At 40.6% G+C, this 6754-nt stretch overlaps 1 protein-coding gene across 5 annotated transcripts in view; it reads left to right on the top strand.

Annotated features, from left to right (window-relative positions):
* The window catches only part of Depdc5 (DEP domain containing 5), a 156635-nt gene that overhangs the window by 18794 nt on the left and 131087 nt on the right, over positions 1-6754 (top strand). The window lies entirely within an intron of this gene.

The following is a 6754-nucleotide window of genomic DNA, read 5'->3' as shown; positions in this document are numbered from 1 at the left end:
AGCCTCCTGAGTGCTGGGACTACAGGTGTTCTCCCACCATGTCTGGCATGTACCCAATACTTTGAATTTGTAATAAGGAGTGTTACTTGTGAGCATGGTAGTCTACACCTTGTAGATCCTACTTTGTGAGACAATGCGACATTATTTTTCAAATTATTTGAATCAGTTTTCCATTTGTTTACTACTGGGGATTGAATCCAGAGCCTCTTTGTCCCAGCCTATGAATATATGTTTATTTATTTATTTATTTATTTATTTTTTGTTTTTTTGTTTTTTTGTATTTCAGGGAAGGGTCTACAGGGTGTTCAGGGTCTCACTACTAGATCGGACTCGTAGTGATCTGCCTGTTTACAGCCTCCCAAGAGCTGGGATTATAGGTGCACACCACCATACCCAGTATCAGTTGCCATCTCAGCATGCCCTGGGGGCGGGGCCAGCATTGGCAGGCCCCGAGGATCGAATCCCTGGCTCCTGTGCCTGTTTGTAGGCTCTTTAATCCGCTGAGCTATTTGGCTGGCCCTGAATTTATGTGTTTTGAGATGAAGACTCACTAAGTTGCCCAGTTGCCTGGGCCGGGTTGGAACTTGTGATCTTTTTGCCTCAGCCTCTTAGAGTGCTGGGATTAAAGGCCTACACCAGGCCTGGCTTGGACCAGTTTATGTTCTGTAATGTAAAATCTACTGTTGTTTTTCATTTTTCCCAATACCTAGCATTAGGTTTTTAAGGTTTTTGCAATTTTAGGAACATGGATTGGTATTTTATAATGATCGTAATTTTCTAAAAAGTAAAAAAATTCAGGCTAAGGCAGATGAGTCACTGAGTTTGAAGCCAGCCAGGGTTACAAAGTGAGTTCAAGGCCAAGGTGAATTACATAATGAGACCCTGTCTCAAAAAGATAAAAAAAAAACAACAAAAACAAAAACACAACACTTAAGCATGCCTCACAAAGGTCACAATAATTTGACATGTTCTTGCCTCCAATCTCATTCATTCATCCATTAAACAACTAATGTTAGAGTCCTTACTGTGTACCAACCACTGAGGTCAGGCACTAAGGATCCATGATAAGCAGAATGGCTGATGCTGCTCATAATGAGCTTACTCAGTTGAGGGGCAGATTTTACTAGTCACTCGGTAGATAAAAGGGGTAATTATAGGTAATAGTGAGAACTTGGAGGAAATGAATTGGCTCATGGGAAAGACTGGGGGTAGCCTTCTCTTTGTTTTTTTTTGAGACAAGTTCTCACTTAATAATTCAAGCTGGTCTTGAGCTCACTTTGTAGCTAGGCTGGTCTCATACTTGCAGTGACCCTCCTACTGCAGCATCCTGAGTACTGGGGTTACAGGGTGCACCGTCATGCCTGGCATGGGGTGGTGGTAATCTTGATAAATGAAACAAATTTAAAATTCGGAGAGAAACTGAGCATTGAGGTAGAAAATAACAAGAAAACCTTTGCAAAGATGGGCCAAGAAAGCTTCCCAGTGAAAATATCTGAAAGGCGAGACCTAGCCAGTGTATATATTTTGTGAAGAGGAAGATTCCAGGCAGAGGAAACAATGATGGGGGCAAGTGGTGATGTATTGCAGACAGATAGTGAGAATGTTGGCAAGGAATAGGTGGCTTCTAATGCACATGTTCTAGCCAGTTCACTTAGAATTTATTTAAAGACAAAAAGCTGCGTAAGGTTGAGATGGAAAGATTGCTATGAGTTTGAGGCTACCCCGAATTACAAAGTGAGACCTTGTCTCAAAAACTAAACTAAAACAAACCAAACAAATCAACAAACCAAAAAACCTCAAAAAGGTGCAAATTCCCTACGATGGATATGATCATTATATATGTCTAAGTTGTACCAATAAACTTTAGCAGAACTGGGGACTGAACTCAGGCCCTAATGTGCTTGCAGGAGAAGTGCTTATTCCACTGAGCCATCTTCCTGGCCTGTACCAATAAACTTTAAAAAAGAAAAAAACCCCAAACAAACAAATCCAAAAATTCATTCAAGGATTTTAAGTGGGCGAATGGTATTTGAATTTTATTTCAACGACTGTTCTTTTTGAGACAAGGTCTCTCTACATAGTTCAAGATGGCTTTGAAGTCAGCCTCCTGAGTGCTGAGATTATAGGCATGTGCCGCCACTGCTGCATTATGTTTTTAAAAGGTTAAATATTTTAAAGGACTGGTGATGTGGCTCAGTATAGAGCACTTGTCTAGAATGCATGAAGCTCTGGGTTCTGTCCTTAGTATTACCAAACTACCCCCACATCACTATTCAGTTAGATTTTGTTGAACAAAGCTGCCCCCCAAACAGTGACAGTAATGTTTAAAGATCAACTTTTTTTTCTCTTGAGTAAAAGAAGTCCATGATATACAGTGAGTGTCTTAATTTTTCGTGATTCAGGATTTTTTCTGCCTTCCTGTTCTGTCATCCTCAGATCATGGATAGGGCTTCTGTGATCTACCTTGAGCTGCTGTAACTATAGCCAGGTAAAGGACAGAGGAAAAGAAGAGAGAGAAGCAAGCTATACCTCCAGTCAAGTTCCCTTCATTAAGGATACAGCATTTCCATTAATGTGTTACTTGTCAGAATTTGGTCACATGTAGCTGCCAAGTCCAGGAAATTTATTCTTTTGGTTCTCTTGCTTCCTAGAACAGAATCAGCTTCCACTTAGAGTGACAGGAAGAATGGATATTTGATAGGCATGCAGTACCTGTTGAAGCTCCCTTGGTTTTGATACTTTTTTTGTGGAACAAGAGTGTGAGCAAAGAAACAAGTTGGGAGGCTTATAAAAGATGGTAGTGTAGCTGTGATGAGAGCTATAATAATGGAGGGATCTTGGCAGATTGGAGGTACACTTCAGGGTAGAGTTTGCACAATTTGCTCACAGTTTGGATGTCGGAAGTGAAGAGAAACATTGAACAGCTGGTTTGGTGGTGGTGCCCTTTATGAGATGGGAACCATTGGGAAGAATTAAAAAGCTTGGTATGTGAGAGGCCTGCTAGATCTATCAGTACAAAAATCAATGCAGATAGTAAATGTGGAGCTCAGTTCATTGCTTCTTCTGTATGAGATGATCTCCATTTGCCTCCATGTCTGAGCCATGTGAACCATTCACTGTTCCTCAGACATGCCACATTCTCTCTTGCTTCCATGTCTTTGCAGATGCCATCTTCTCCTGCTGGGGTACCTAGACCTTGTCTTTTCCCTTTCCCAAACTAGTCACTTAGGTGTGATCTCTAGTCTTAGGCTTCCCTGCTTCTGCAGAGCCTCCCTTACCAGACTGGAAGTACCTCTGTGGCATCCTGGACCTTAGCATATGTTAGCAGTTAACCATGTTTTACTGGGAGCCCTGTTTGTGTGGCGTGCCACTGGGCTGCAAGCACCTTGATGCAATGATTTTACCTTTTTTTTTTTTTAAGGCTCATAGTAAGTTTATTCACTAAAAGTGACTGAGACTGAAAATATATTTTTAATGAAAACCTCTTCTCACAAGTTTGTTTTTTTGAGACAGAGTATCACTATGTAGTGTAGGCTGCCCTCAAACTCACAGCAATCTTCCTGCCCTAGCCTCCTGAGTGCTGGGATCACAGGCCTGCACCACCATGCCCAGCTTCCCAACAACTTTAAATGTAATTTGCATTTTTAAAATATGAAGCTCTGTGGCATCAGGACTTGTTTCATGCTCCACAGGTTTTTTTCAGGCAAGATCTTACTTTGTTATTAGGCTGGTCTTGAACTACGTAGCCTGGGTCTGTCCTTGCACTTGCAAGGATTCTTCTGCCTTCGCCCCCTGAGTGCTGGGCTTACAGGTGTCCACAGGCTTCAGATGCCACTGCACCACTATCTCCCTGGTACTCTTGAGGCACATGTGAACCATGTTCTTCTCTGTGGGAAGTCCTTGCGGCAGCTTCAGGGGCTGGATTCTTACGAGATGCTTAGCCACTTTCAGTTTTGCATTTGCTGAAGGGATGTTCTTAGGAACTTGAGGAGTGTGTGCTTTTTCTAATCCAAGCATCTTGATTACATCTTTTTTCCAATGCAGTCGTCTTATCGCACTTTTATTCTGGTAACAATATGCAGTTTATGAGGGTGCTGTAGATCCCCACTATACTTTTCATGATCTTCAGGTGAAGGCTAAAACACTTCATCTGGAATTCTTGATTTGGTAACTTTGTTACGAATCCAGTCTGTACCCATGAGAGATTCCAAAGGTTTTGTCAGTCTGTAGCCTGCCTGGGGGCCTGTGAACCGCTGAACACAGGATCTCTGCCATAGTGTTGTAATTATTTGATTAGTCTTCAGAGGTTGTAGGAAGCAAACAGATCTACTGGTGAAATGCTCTGGAAATGGACAGGTTTTCCCCTTCTCTGGTGCAGCGTCCGCTAAACGTTCAGCCTCAAGGATTGTACCTTTTACCTTTACTTAATTTTAAATTTTTGGCAGAATTGGGGATGCTGTTTTACTACTGAGCTACATCTCCAGCCCTTAACTTTTTATTTTTTTTTTTATTTTTTAATTTGAGACATAGTCTTGTTAGTCACTAAATTGCTCAGGCTGGACTTGAATTTGTGATCTTCCTGACTCAGTCTCCCTCATTACTGGGATTATAGGCATGCACTACTGTGCCTAGCTACACTCCATCTTTAAATCTCAGAGTTTTCTAACATGGCTTTTGTATTCAGTAGTCTCTCAGATACTGAATAAAGTTTTTGAATGTTCTCTCATGTTAAGAATTTATGATCTACTGAAGAGTGATAACATATGCCTGTACTCTCAGCATGCAGAAGGCTAAGACAAGAGGATAATGATTTTGAGGTCAGGCTGGACTACATATTGAGTTCTGGGCAAGCCTGAATCACATAGCGAGACCCTATTTCAAACAAATTATGTATAAGCTGATTAGAAGAGCAAGATTTTAGTGTATGAAAAGAAATCAGCACTATAAAATTTAATCTCACAAGGCATCCTTAGCCAAAGAAAGAGTACCTTGTGACATTAATTAAACTAGATTATAAATGGTAAATGTAAACTAGATTATAAATGGTAAATGTGTGGTGCCACATGCCTATAATTCCAGCTTCTCAGATGGCTGATGCAAACAGATCCCAAGTTTGAGACCAGCCAAGACAAAGTTATGAAGCCATCTCTAAATAGAGGTGGATGGATGGGTGGGTAAATGGAGAGATAAAAAGACAAATAGGTAGGGCTGGATGTGTCAGAGTGCTCCTACCATGTTAGAGACCCAGTTCAATCCCTAGGACTGCAGGAAAAAAAGAAAAAAGATGAAAGGAAAGAGAATATTCATGTTTGTACCTTATTTTTATATAGAAAAAATAAGATGAATTAATGCCTAATGGGATGAATAGATGGACAGATAAATGATAAACCAAATGTCATGTTAGGTATAGGATCTAGGTGGTAGCTGTGGGTGTTTACTGTGTATTTTTTGAGATTTTTAGCATGCTTGAAATTTAGTGTAATAAAAAAGCACCTTCCACTGGGTATGGTGGCACTCTGGGGAGCTCAGGCAGGAGGATCATAAATTCAAGCCTATCCTGGACAACTTAGTGATTTTTTTGAAACCATGTCGCAAGAGGGGTGGAGGTAGGGGATCAAGGATATAGCTCAGGGTAAAGGCCTGAAATTGAGTCCCCAGTACCACAATAATTAGTTAATTAAAATCACTCTTAATTTCTGTGTTAAGAATGGCAGCATTGATTTTATGATACTGTAACTATAACTAGATATATATTTCCAAATTAAAATATAGAAAGGTATAAAAATACATTGCATAGAAATGTATAGAAATGTGAATAAGTACCTCTCTCCTGTGAGCACAGACCAGGCCCACCCCTCCAGGCCCAGCCACAGGCTTCCAAGCAAGGCCTAGCTCCCTATCCAAGTGACTCAAGTGTTTGGGGAGTATGAGTGGGCAGTCAGGTGCAGACCAAGAGGAAGGCACAGTGTCTGGAGTTTCCATTATGTGGGCACTTCTTGTTGTCCCAGCCAGGGAAGTGGTTGCTACTAGAATCTTCTCCATAAAACAGAGGTGTTAGTTTGTATCCTACAATGCACAAGATAGTCCCCCACCACAAAGGATGATCCACATTAAGAAAACAATGAGAAAAGGAATCTCCATAGCTCAAGTTTGAGGAACTCTGGTCTAAACACAGGAAAAATATAGAACTCCATGACAACTATGATCAAGAAAAATTCACTACCACCAGGCCAGTGTTACAGAAAATAATTAAGAAAATCCTAAACATGGATCAAGACAAAAACAACTGTGAGGGGTGGGGAGATAGCTCAGTGGCATAAGAAACTGCCTGGCAAGCACAAACCCCTGAGTTTGATCTCTGGTACTGCAAAAAACACCCTGCAAAAACAAAAAAAAAAAACTGAGACAATTGGAAAGAATAAAGTACAGTGGGTAAGACACAAATGGATAAACAATAGAAAGAGTTTAAACAGAAGAAAAACAGCAAATGATGGAAATTGGCAACAGCAAAGTGCTCTTGCGTCATGTATGCAACAGTGTCTGAGTGACCAGGTTAATAAGCACAGTGAAATGATTTTCAGAGGACCAATTTCCTAGGAGTTCCTTCCTAAGAAGGCTTCCAAGGGAATCCTCAAATGAAAAGGTTAGTTTTGTACACTAGCATATATGACAGGTGGATGCCTACTAACTTCTGGGATACCCTTGTGGCATATGTACTTTATTTATTTATTTTTTATTTTTTAAATTTATTTTT

Source organism: Octodon degus, unplaced genomic scaffold, assembly GCF_000260255.1.
Source record: "Octodon degus isolate 3935 unplaced genomic scaffold, OctDeg1.0 scaffold00230, whole genome shotgun sequence".
NCBI classification, from domain to species: domain Eukaryota; kingdom Metazoa; phylum Chordata; class Mammalia; order Rodentia; family Octodontidae; genus Octodon; species Octodon degus.
Note: the sequence above shows the minus strand (reverse complement) of the source record. Positions and strands in the feature narration are given on the sequence as shown.